Source organism: Sylvia atricapilla, chromosome 10 (genome assembly GCF_009819655.1).
Source record: "Sylvia atricapilla isolate bSylAtr1 chromosome 10, bSylAtr1.pri, whole genome shotgun sequence".
Classification (NCBI taxonomy): Eukaryota; Metazoa; Chordata; class Aves; order Passeriformes; family Sylviidae; genus Sylvia; species Sylvia atricapilla.
In genome coordinates this window covers 3074592-3087161 of record NC_089149.1, presented here as the reverse complement: position 1 = coordinate 3087161, position 12570 = coordinate 3074592, and the positions used below count along the sequence as shown (strand labels likewise).

Genomic DNA, 12570 nt, shown 5'->3' with positions numbered 1-12570 from the left:
GTTGTGGGTGCTGCAGGGATGAGCTGCCTCCCCAGCAGTGAGAGATTCCCTGCAGCTGCAGAGGGCTGCAGTGGCAGCAGCCTGGTCCTCTGGGGGACCAGAGTGGGCAAAGCCACCAATGGAGCCGTGACAGTGTGGCAGCTCTCTGGAAATGGCTGTGCTGGGCTCTCTGTGACCGAGTGGGATCTCCAAAAGAGATTTTCCCTGAGAAATGGGTGGGAGCTGCTCATTCTTGTGCTCTGATTCCAGTAGACAGAGAAGCAACAGCAAAAGGGGCCCAATTTTGGCCTCAGATGATGTTCAATTTCATCTGCTCCTTGCAGCTTGAATGAGCTGCTTGTGAAGGTATTAATCTTTGTATGCAGAAGATTCCTGTTGCTCCTGTTTGGAGCATTTTGTGCTCATCCAGAATCAGTTCAATTTATCACACCAATTTTTTCATGTATGACCCAGACAAAAAAAAATTAAGATTAGACTTATTATTTTTGACTTCGTGTGTTCTGATGTTATTGAATTGCTATGTTTTACCACAGTTTGCCAGTAATTTATGAAATATTCTGTATGATTGAATGCAATTTCCATGCATGACTGTGAAACATGAAAAGTCATCTTATTATCGGTGTGTTCCTATTAATATTGATGTGATAACACGTTGTTGCATCAATGGCAATAAATGGCTCAGATAAGGAGAGCAAACAGAAAATGTTCCCAGCAAAGTTATTCAGACCTGACACTCAGAGCAGCTCCGGCAAAGTCAAGCAAGGAGACTTTGCAATGGCATTTTACTGAATAACTAAAATTTTATTGACTTATGTTCCACATGATGGAGCATTAAGCAGTCCCCCACACCCTAATTCCTTTCTTGGTGGCAGCAGGAATGACCTGCAATTCCCATCAAATTATGTTTCCTTGTGGTTTTTAGACTTTATGTTGGGGTTTTTGTTTTGTTTTGTTTTTACTACATTTTCCCCCCTCCTCAAGCCTATCTCCAGAGTTAAGGATTTTATTTAGAAAAGTTTTAAAAAGTTCCTTTAATGCGTTTTGAGAGCCACAACTTTTCACAAGATCCGCCTGTATCTCACCCTTTGGAAATGCATATTTCTTTATATAACATTTCATATTGATAATAAAAGGAGTCCTACTTATCTGTGGGCATCTTTCACCACAGAGCAGGCATTGGAAAGTCTTGATTCATTTCCCCAAACCACAAATGAGTCGAGAGATGACAACGCTGGGTCATTTGGAAAAGAAATTGTCTTGGAAAAGAAAACTGCTGATGTGAGGGCTCAGAACTTGTCTTTTAATGGAGTGGTTTTGAGGTTCTTTTATGATTCTTGTGCCACAGCAGCACAATACAAACCCAGACTGGTGCTCAAGTGCACACAGGGCAGTGCAGGCAGATTCTTATGGTTGTAAGTTCAGGTTGTTGTCAAGAATGTCCTGGAAATTGCAGGGAAAGCAAGGATAAAATGTTGGTGTCCTCAGCAAATGGTGGTTTTCCTGCTACTGCCTTAATTTAAAAGGAAATATTTGATTTTGCTGCCAGTTGTATGGGCTCCAACGTCCTGCTCTGATAATCCACATGAAAATACAGCAGGAAAAGACAATAATTTGGGATTTAGGTGTGTGATCTCTCCTTTTTCTTAGAGGGGAGGACACAATCTCAGGAGCTGTCTGGATGTGGAAAGTGTCTCACTGTTGGTTTTTTCCCCCAGAGAGGTGAGCTGGGAGGGCAGCACTGGTGACACTGCTCAGGATGGGAGGGGACACTGGACTGTCCTGAGCCACCACAGCCCTGGCCACTGGGGAACTCTGTTCTGTTGGATTTATTCCCCCTCAGCATCTCCTAAAGCTCTCATCTTCATCTTTTTGGGTTGAAACTCGCTAAGCTTGGCCTAGCAAGCTAAAAACTCTTGATTGTGGTGTTGGTGGACGTTTGCAAAAATGAGGAGAATGTGTCCTTGCTTCTGCCTGACACCAATTCTTTTCTCATCTCTCCGAATTCCTACAGAATGTCTCAGACCCTGGGATTGTAAGAATAAGTGGCAGAGCCATGTTTCACCTCCCAGTTCCCCCAAGAAACGAGCTGCAAGACAATAATTATGAATTTCTGTGTTCTGATGTCAGCCTGGGACCCTGTCAGGTATCAGCCTTCTGAGCCTTTGTGGAACTTGGCCTCCTTTTTGGGCTTCTGGGCTTGTATCCATGTTTTCATCCTCTGGTATCTTTGGAAATTCAGTGCTTTATCTTTGGAAATTCTGTGCTTTATCTTCGTTTTTGCATCCCTGGCTGCTGTGGAAATGACATCTCTCACTAGAACACTGAGGAAACCAGATGTGCTCGTGGGGCTCAGGTGCTCAACCAAAGGAGTCCCAGTCCTGTTCAAACTGTCGAGTTTTCCCAATTCTTTGAGTAGCCATTCTCTTCATTGGGACTGGGGTGTTTTGAAGGGCATTTTCGAGAGGCAGCATGTGCTCCTGGAGACAAAATCCACTTCAGCTGTTCTTGTATCACAACGTGCAACTGCAAATGGCCAAAATTCTGTTCCAGCTGGTCCCCTGCAAACACCTTGGCCTCCACACACCCTCCCTGGTGCCTGAGTCCCTGCCAAAGACATCTTCCATGCACGGAATGTACACAGAAATATTTGTAACCTGCCTGTGCGCCGGGAAAAAGAGATGCAGTTCCAGTGAAAGATGCAACTTTTGATCCTTTGCTGGATGAGTTCCATGTTTTGAAGCGTTTGAAGCAAGGAAGACCACAGCAGGCCTTTCATCTTTCCTGTTGGCTGATCTCTGTAATGTCGTGGTGAGGGGTGCTGTATGACAAGAGAAAACGAAACCCTAAAAAGGTATTCCTATCCCTTTTCCTTGTTTGCAGTTTGTTAATTTGTATTAATTTTCTTTCAGGATTATCTGTTATCTGTTAGTGATATTTTTCCCCTTGTAATCTTGCTAGTTTGATTTAAAGGAGTGATTGAGAAAACAAGGGCAAGACAGTTTGATGAATAATTGTGAAAATATCTGATGTGTTGAAAAAGTCTGAACTCCTTAGGCAATATTTTCAGCTGACCTCTAAAAACCACTTTGCAGGTGTATGTAACTAAATATGAAAAGAACAACATTTGCATATGCAAATCCCATCCCTACATTTGCACAGTGTGATTGGATGAACAGTTGAGTCCTCTCTGTGCAATAATTGTCATTTCTGTGTAGAAGTGACCTGCTGGTGGCCGTTTCATCCCTTTTTTTATTAATGTTGGTTTTATGACACTATGCCTCATTGTTACTCTCCATTTTCAAGGTAAAAGAGACAAATTATCACAGCTGAGCATTTTCAGAGCTAGGTGGGCATCAGAAAATCTGAAATCTCCAAATAGCACCCTATTGTGTTTTTATTTAAATCCACAGATCATAACGTAGCTCTTCAACTTCAGACTTCTCATTAAACATTAAATTGCAAAATCTGTATTTTTATCACTCTTAGGTGATAACGCTATTGGAAAATACAGACCTAAGATTGCAAAGAGTTAGAACAAATCATTCAAGGGTTCAGTATTTAATGTAAAGTGCAAAATCTAATAGAACAATGTGAAAAGGCATATTTTAAAAGTGGATAAGTAATGTTTTGACTGGTGCTCCCTGCCTACTCTTGCCTCTTTTCCATCTCTGCCTGGGGACAGAAATTACTCAGTTCTGTGGCCAAAATTTATAGGTGATATTATGAACTTTTTTTTTTTTTTTTTTGGTCTTTTTAGAAGTTTAGCCTGGCTTTTTGTGGCTGAACCCTTAAGAGAACAGAGGTACATAAATCCCAGATTTATGGATTTATCCTGGGGTGAAGGATAACAAAGATAATTACAGCCTTCTCCTTGACCTGTGACAAATTCCGTAACTTCATCATGCCCAAAATTCCTACATGCTCCAGGCTTCACCCATGAAGTCCCTTAAATGTTGAAAGTTTGGCTTCTGGGCAAGGCAAGCTCCTCCATCTTGTGTCTTGACACTTGTCTTGACATTTTCACTTGTAATAAATATACAAATTATCCTCATGAGGTTGCACCAGGGTTCCACAGACTTCAGAAAAAAAAAAAATAAAATCAGTAGCTGGACTCCTCATGAGGAGCTGGGCAGGTGGAATGGCCAGCCAGGAGCACACAATACTGGATTTTAACTTTTGCAGCTTGTAAAAACTCCCTGCAGGTGTTCAGATGCTCCTGCTCCTTGGGAGATGGGGCAGTTCCACCAAGGTGGGACAGCTTTGCTCAGCTCCTCTGCCTGACAAACTTAACCCCAGAGAGACGTGGGTCCCTCTTGGAGGGAGAGATCTCAGGTGACAGAGGGACCAAGGGAACTCCTCATCTCAGTTGGGTTTTGTGCCAGCCAAAAATACAGGGGAAAAAAAAAAAAAAAAAAAAAAAAAAAAAAAAAAAAAGAACATAATTTATTATCCTAATCTTGGAGCAATCACCAGGGATGGATTAGTTCTGGAGCTTTCACCACTGACTGTGCCAAGCACTATGTGAAGTCATGAAATAGTCATGGGAGCTTTTGTCACCCTCTCCTGGGTGCAGACATTATCCATCAGGAGAGGAAATCTTTTTCCTGCCTGTGGAAATGAGAGTGATCAGCAAATGATCCACAAAAGGAGCAATTCTCAGCTTGCTGAACATCATGGCTCAGGTGGAGTGGGAAGAGAGGAGCTAGGCTTGCTTGTCTGGAGGAGTGGGATGTGAGTGGGATGCTGGTGGAGTTGGGATGGATGATGGCAGCTTGTACCTGTCCATGTTTATGGAATCACAGAATCCCTGAGGTTGGAAAAGCCCTCCAAGACCACTGATTCCAACCTGTGCCCCATCCCCACCTTGTCATCCAGCACAGAGCACTGAGTGCCACGTTCCATGGGCACCTCCAGGGATGGAGACTCCCTGGGCATCTCCTTCTGTAGCCCTGGTTCCCTGCCTGAGGTGTTTTGGTTTTCTGAAATTCTTTTCCCAGGGAATTTTCTGTAAACAGGAGAAGTGTTTTTGTAACCGTGACTTTGTTACTCATTCCTTTCCCTAGGAGGGACTTCTCCTTAATGTCCCTCTGCTCTGACCAATTGAAGAAGTTTGTCTTCTTGTCACCAATCCGATTGGTCTGTGTGAAAAGTATAAAAGGGAGACACACCCCAGAAATAAAAAAGTCATTTTCAGCCTTCTGAAGCTCAGAGTCTGAGTTGTTGTGGTATAAAACAGCATCAGAAGGGGACTCCAAACTTCCCTGGGCATCTCCTTCCAATGCATTTCACACTTTTTCAGTGAGGATTTTTTTCCTAATGTCCAACCACAGCCTGTGGCTGTTTCTCCTTGTCCTCTTGCTTATCAGCTGGGAGTGAAAGAAATAATGAAATGCTCAGTTCAGTGGGAGCCAGGTAAACCTGGATTTTACAACCCTTGTGAATCAAAGCAGACAGATTTATGTGATGCAAATAGAAATGTCCCAAGTTTAGTTTTTCTGAACATTTGGTCAGTCTGGCAGGAAAAGTGAACTCTAACGGCAGCAGATTGAGCCTACAGATACTTGGAAAACCAAGTCCTGAGGAGTGGGAATTATGTGAGGGTTAAGAAATAAATCTCAGTGCCCAAATGTAAAAACGGGGGAAGAAGGATCTTTTGGATTGGTTCTCTTCTCATATGCATCTCTTCTGGATTACATTTATATTTTTTTCCAGGAATAATAAGACTTGTTCCCTTCACCTGCCAACTGTGACATGTTCCAGCTACAGACTGGGACAATGAGAAATGCTAGCTGAGATTATTTTAATTTGCTGTTTATTTTGCATTCTCTCCCTTCTCATATATATATTTTTTTAAATGTAATTGTGATTAATTTTAGCCTTAATAACTTTTGCAAGATGCAAAACTGCTGCGACACTGCAGGAGGTGTGATGAATTACAAAAGAAACCAGGGGAGGTGTTATCTCTTGCTTTTACTGTGAGCACAGGTTTTGTTCTACAGGGCTTTCCAGCTTCTGACACGTGTTTGTTTCCAGCAGCTCCCCAAACAGCACATCTGGGCCCTGCTGTATGCCCTTGAGAGTGGTGCAGGTTGTTAGGAGGCTGTGTAATTTGTTAGTAATTTGAATTAAAAAGTCAGGCACTGTTCTGTTTGCAGCATTACACATTTACACAAGCGGCACATTTTTTATCAGCACTCTGCTTTATCCAAGAGGAAGATGTTGATCAGAGTTCTGGTGGTGTTTTTTGATACATTTTTGGGGTTTTTTTCCCTGGCTCAGAGGCAATATCTGACCTGAGCATCAGCCTGGTCCCACAGAGGCTCCATCTGCTCCTGGACTTGCTGACTCCAGTGGAATCTCCATGACAGGGGCTGGAACTCCCCAGTTATGAACCTGTTCCAAGTGTAGAACACACTCACCTCGTAGAGAAGCTAATCAATTAAACAAACAAGGCACGTGCCCTGGGAAAACTGAGTATTTTGTTAATTCAGTGGACAGAGGTGATGAGAGCTTCATCCCAAACACCAACTCATGGGTGGAATTTCATGGGAAGAGGGTGGACGGCCTGTGTTGTTCCTTATTCCTCATAAAGATTTCTCAGCTTCATTTTATCTTGTCCTTCAGAGAATTTTTTTCTGTCACACTGAAGGCAAAACATCATTTGGATTGCAGAGGTGCATCATTTTAAGACTTCCATCATTTTTATAAGGAGGAAATGTTTTACCTCTTCCTTGAATGGCCACGCCAAATAAGACAATGTTGTTTTAGCAGAGTTTAAATTGCCCTTAGAATACTGTTTATAATGTGTCCACAGTGCATTCTACTTCTATATAAATCTGAATTTCCTTCCTGCAGAGGGACTTGGACAACAGGAAAAGGGAAACCTTTTCTTGAGAGGGAACATGAAGGGAAACTTTTTTAATAACGTTGATGGTGCAGTGGGTGACAGCAGAAGAGACAAGGATGAAAGAACAAGAGCAAATCCTTTACCTTGAAACAACAAACCCTAAACGTGTGATTGAAGTGACCATGAATTGCCATCATTAGTATATTGCTGACACAATCCTGATCCCAAAATTCCTTTAAAAATCTTTCAGCATTTGAGTGATTGTGGTGCTAATAATAGGATGATGCTGCAATTTTATTGTCAGGGTTGTTCTTGGGCTTGACATTGTCTTTATCAATCTGTTAATGAAAATAATGCTTATGTAAGGTGTTATTATGAATTCCTGGTTTGGAGCCAGAGATGGGGGCAATGATATTCTGGAGTCTGGCATGTTACAGAATAGTTTTGTTTAATTTCTTTTCTCAGTGAGCATTGGAGAGAGAAAGATTTGGGTAGTGGAGTGTTATTTAAAAACCCCACAACTGTTCTGAAGTAAGCAGTGAATCCGCCCAAATTGTCTTTCAGATTTGAAAGACATCAGCACAAAATAAGTGGGGAAAAAAAAAAAAAAAAAAAAAAAAAAAAAAAAAAAAAAAAAAAAAAAAAAAAAAGCTGTAAAGTTCAATGTTTAATAGAATCTCATTGAATTTTTTCAAACTTGAGGCCCATTTCTAACATATTTAAAATATAAACATGTCTGGGGCTTTTCTGCTATGGCAGTGCCTGCAAAATCTGAGGAGGAAAGCAAATAGATTGCTGTCAAATGTTTCTCAATACAAGTCACAGCTCCATGTTATATGCCCATATCAGAATTATTTCCTCATCTTTATTAATTTACCTCATCCCTGGAGGTGCCCAAGGCCAGGCTGGACAGGGCTTGGAGCAACCTGGGAAAGTGGAAATTGTCCCTGCCCATGGCAGGGGTGGCACTGGATGGGCTTTAAGATCACTTCCAACCCAAACCATCCTGTTACTGTTACGTGATTTATTTATTATTTTTTGTTGTTGTTGTGAATCCTAAATTTAGGGACATTACAGCAATATCCTTTTCCCTGGTTCTGTAGGAAATGGAAGCATTAGAAGAGGCAAGCACTTGTGGTTCTGTACAATTTGTCCCTGCCAGCTGATCCTCAAAGTCTTCTTCTGGGAGAGAGCAGAGTTTCAACCGCTTTGCAGGCAGATTGTAAACTGGCAATCTAGGTCATTGTAAATACAAAATAAACCAGCTGCCAATAAAACTGACATATAATTCTCTATTCCCAGTACATGCAAGCAAAGAAACAAATCCAAGATATTGGCAGTGACAGCTGACATTCCCTCCTCTGTTTGTGGTGCCGTGTTCTTGCACTCACTGAGCAGCCTCAGGTGTTGCAAGGACAAAGAGAAGATGGGGATGCAGCCTGAGAAAAAGTTCCATCCTGTGGAGCTCACTTTGTAAAGGACCTCACTTTGCAACTAAGCACTTGGCTCTGAGTTGATGTATTTGTGGGATAAGGCACTGCCAAAGGTGACTGAGGGCAGCGGGATGAGACACTGGGTTTATTTTGAGAGATGCCCAAGGTTTGTGGTGTCATTTGGCAGCTCGGAGCACCAAACCCATCCCGAGCTCCATTAGCCTGCAGGATGTAAAAGATCAGGTGGGTATTTAATTGCTTCAAAATCCCTGGTCATGTTATCCCCAGGGAAAAAAAAATGTATAAACACAAAGGAGTTCTGAAAGGGTAATTAAAGGATTGGGCCCAGCTTGTTGTTCCCACGGACATCCTTTGATTTGTCAGTGTCACGAATTGCATCATTTGGTGGTGGGCTGATGGTGCTTTCTGCAGCCCCAGGGAATGGGTTCAGGGGCATTTTTCCTAATGATCATCTCCTAGTTGTGCCAAATCATGGGCTTTGGTCCATCATGGTGATGTTCAGCTGTCAAAGGAGGTGATGCCAATTTTATTTATGGTCATAATTTATGGATTTTCTGAGTTGTATGAGATACAAACTTCGACATTTCTTCCTCTGATGTTTTCATTGTCCTGAACCTTGGCCTGGTTCTCATTAAAAATCCTGCATATGAGAATTTTATCTTTACAGCTTGAAGAGTAAGAATTGGTCTCACTAAAAGAGCAAAATCTATATCTTAATTTCAATATAACACTGAGCTAAGAAGAACTAAAGATCTGTTCTGGCAGATCTCTGACAACAAAAGAAATCTACTGAGATGCCATGGACTCCACTGGAGTCAGTTCTAGCTGCTTTGTGCTGAGAGAAGACCCAAAAATGTTTTGAACAGAGCTCATTGTCTCTTAGTCAGTTTTTAGTCATTTTATTTGCCAAGTTTCCCTCACAGCTGGATTAAGATTTAACAATTTTCTTTCCTCCTCTCCCTCAGCTCAGTCACGAGCCTGTGGGAGATGAGCACGACTCTGGAGCAGAGCCCAAATCTGCTCAAACCCAGGCATGGCTCATGGTGAGGCTGCTTTGGGTTGGAAGAGTGTTCAGGCATTTGTGAAACAGTGGGAAGGTGAACCAGGCACAGCCTTGGAGGTTTTACAGCACAGAAATCCCAGAGCTTGGAGAGGGACACCACAGAACCAGCTTTGGTCAAACAAACTGGTGGAATCTCAGTCTAAAGAGGTCTGGCATTGCTTGCAGAAAAGAGGAATTATGAGGAACCTCTGGAGGGAGGAAAATAAACCCACAACGAAACTTTTTTTTTTCCCTATAGAAAAAGATAATTTTTATTGCGATTTATTGTGGTAAACCCTCATTCTCCCCTTACCTTTCTTTCTTCAGAGCCATTCCTCGAGGCAAATTGAAGAAGAAAAGAGTGATTAACAGATGAGTTCTCATGAAGACCAAGCAAAGAGAGGTTCTTATGCCTTTTCCACTTTCCTTCAGCAGTAGATCCAGGGAGAATGGAAGGATTTGGGCTGGAAGCAGTTCACTCTTGGACAAGACAATTTACAAGCCGCAAAAGTTCAAATCCAATACTGTGTGCAGAATTTATTCACTCTAGAAGTCTCATCCCTGAGTTCAGAGAGACCAGAACATTACCATAAAGAATTCTATATATTCCTGGTAACATTGATGTTATTTCCACACAGTGTATTGCAATCAACTCCATTGTTGCCATAGAAGCTGGGGAGATGCAGCTTATCTTAAATCCAGAGTTATCTTTGTGTCACACGAGGCCTTTTTGTAAGTTTGCTCTGGTGATCTATCTATGGTTAAATAAAATTTAAAAAAAAAAAAAAAAAAAAGAGAGAGAGAAAAGCAATATAAAAGAGGGAGCAGAACACTGGGCTAGGGAATGAGATGTCTGGTTTCTCTTCCAAACTCTGCCAGTGTGACCTTGCACAGCCCCTTCTCCTTGTTCCAGCAACCACCACCATAAAACGTGAGTAATGAGGTTATAAATGTATCATTTTTATTGAGTAATGGCATTACACGGTTGGGTTTTGTCCTTTATTTCTGTTTGCTGTGTGGTTTAAACTTTGCCAGTAAAAAGCGTTGCGAGTGGCTAATTACATTTCAGGGCCCTCAGTGCTCAGCTCAGTGCAGCCTACGTGTTTATTTGTTTCTGTGCAAAGGTGTTATTAATCACTGGCAAACTGCTGCAGCCAAGGCAACTAAACACAGGGAACCAAATGTGCAGGGGTTTTGTGGCTGCAGGTGCAAGGGAATCAGGTCTGGAAAGTTTTCCAGCACTCACTCATCTCCTACAACCCAATGTCAACCCCTTCCTGCCTCAAGTCCACAAAGTAAAATTGAACCTTTTTTTTTTTTTTCCTCTTCAAGCACTTTGCAAAGCATTAAAACATCCCTTATGTCTTAATCTTGCTACATCCAAATTCCTATTCACCAATTTAGTTTAATCTGTTCACCTTTCCCAATCTGAGAAGTCACCGCTAGAAGGTTTTCAGTGCACAAACTCAACAGGTCATTTTCTTTCTGTCTTTGAAGTGACACTTCTGAAGCTGCAAACAAGTGATGATAAAAGGTCCAAATGTCTGTGAAATTATATTTGCCAATTTACAATAAATTTCCTGATAATAGTACAGTAGTAAAGCTGTAAAGGTTCTGCCTCTGTGGTGTAATTTTTCTTTGAAATGGTAGCAGAAAGGAAAATGGTAAGAGACCTATGGACATGGAGATCTGTAGAAATATTCACAATACTTTTGTTTGATGCTGAGTCTGTTATTTATATGAAAACAGCATCTGCTGTGCCCATTGAAATAATTTATCACATGAGCACTCCCCCTGGAAATTTAAAGTGTCAAAATGTGCCTGAGAATGGCTTTGTGGTGCAGTAATTAAGAAAAAAAGGACTTGCCTTTTCTTCCCATTAAAAACCTTCTTAGCACACTTATAATCAAAGCATTTGTGACAGTAAATTTAGCTACACTTTTGTACTTCAGATCACAAAATTATTTCGAGCTACATTAGAAAGATTGAATAGAACTTTCACATGAAATTGCTTTAATGATATTTTTGTGACTCTCAGTGTTACTCTGAAAATACACTTCATCTTCTCTCGTTCTCTGGTTTCTCTATTTATTATTAGATACCTGTGGAGTTTAATGAAAATATACTTTATGTCAACCTTGTTGTTAACAGTGAAAATTCTCTTTTTTAAAAAAAATCTCAGCATACCCTATGAAATAAAACTCGTATTTCTCTTCTTTTTTTTTTTTTTTTTCTAGGAAGCAAATACATGGATTTCTTTATAAACCAGAGGAGCTCATGGTTGCTGGAGCAGCCTTTTGGAAGTGATATTGGCTGTTTGAAGGTCTCCTTGCTGGTGGGAAAGAGGAGACAGGGTCTGCCTCACTCCCCATCTCATGGTGGTCTCAAAAAACATCATTAAATTCTGCAAACCCACTGGAGCTCTGGATGGATCTCCATGGAAAACACTGGAGAGGCTCTGCTGAGCTTCAGCATATTTTATGACAATGATATTTCTAATTCTGCAAATTCTCAGCTTTAAACTGCTCCCTCTCATCTATTTGAGTCATCCTTTAAGTGAAAGTCTTTGATTTCCATCATTTAATCCCAGTTTGCCCCAGGCAAGCCGCGTGCCTTCCCCTCAATGGCCATTTGTTTCTGCATTTCTGAAGAGCGTGGTAATAAGGAAGGTGGGGACTTTATTTAAAGATGTTAAAAGTTGTCTTTGTAAGGGCTCCCTGAGTGTGAAATTCCTTCATTTGTTTAAATTGGAACCTTCAGGTTTTGAGGCTTCTCCGCTGATGTGCTCAATCAATCAGTGGGTGGCAGGATCTGCCAGTTCCATCAGCGCTGCACAAAGACTCATTTTACCTTTTGGGGTAAAACACAACTTTTCTGAGGTCAATTCACTCGTATCAGTGTGGCTGAGGTTGGCGCTTTCCCCCCCAGATTTATCAATTTATCTAAGATTACTTATTTCCTCTGCCCCCTTTTTCCGTTCATCTCAAGGGCATCAATTTATCTACCCATTCTTACAGGGATATTTGCTTTTATGATGATTTTTGAAGATTTTCAGGCTGGATGTTTAAGAAGAATGGAGAAATCAGAAAAGGTAAAACTGATCAGTAGAAATCACGGGGACTGCAAAGAATCCCGACAAACAAAGCCAAACCAGCCACTATTATTTTTATTACAGCAGGACATCAAAAATCCAACAGAGATTGACCATTTATAGTGCTAAAAACTTT

General features: G+C 41.3%; 1 long non-coding RNA gene across 1 annotated transcript; it reads left to right on the top strand.

Moving 5' to 3' along the window:
• Positions 1–7917: 7917 nt before the first annotated feature.
• LOC136365726 (uncharacterized) lies at positions 7918–12227 on the top strand. Its single transcript, XR_010744396.1, has 3 exons — positions 7918–8523; positions 9671–10274; positions 11581–12227. It is a non-coding gene; the product is annotated as an uncharacterized lncRNA (long non-coding RNA).
• Positions 12228–12570: the final 343 nt, after the last annotated feature.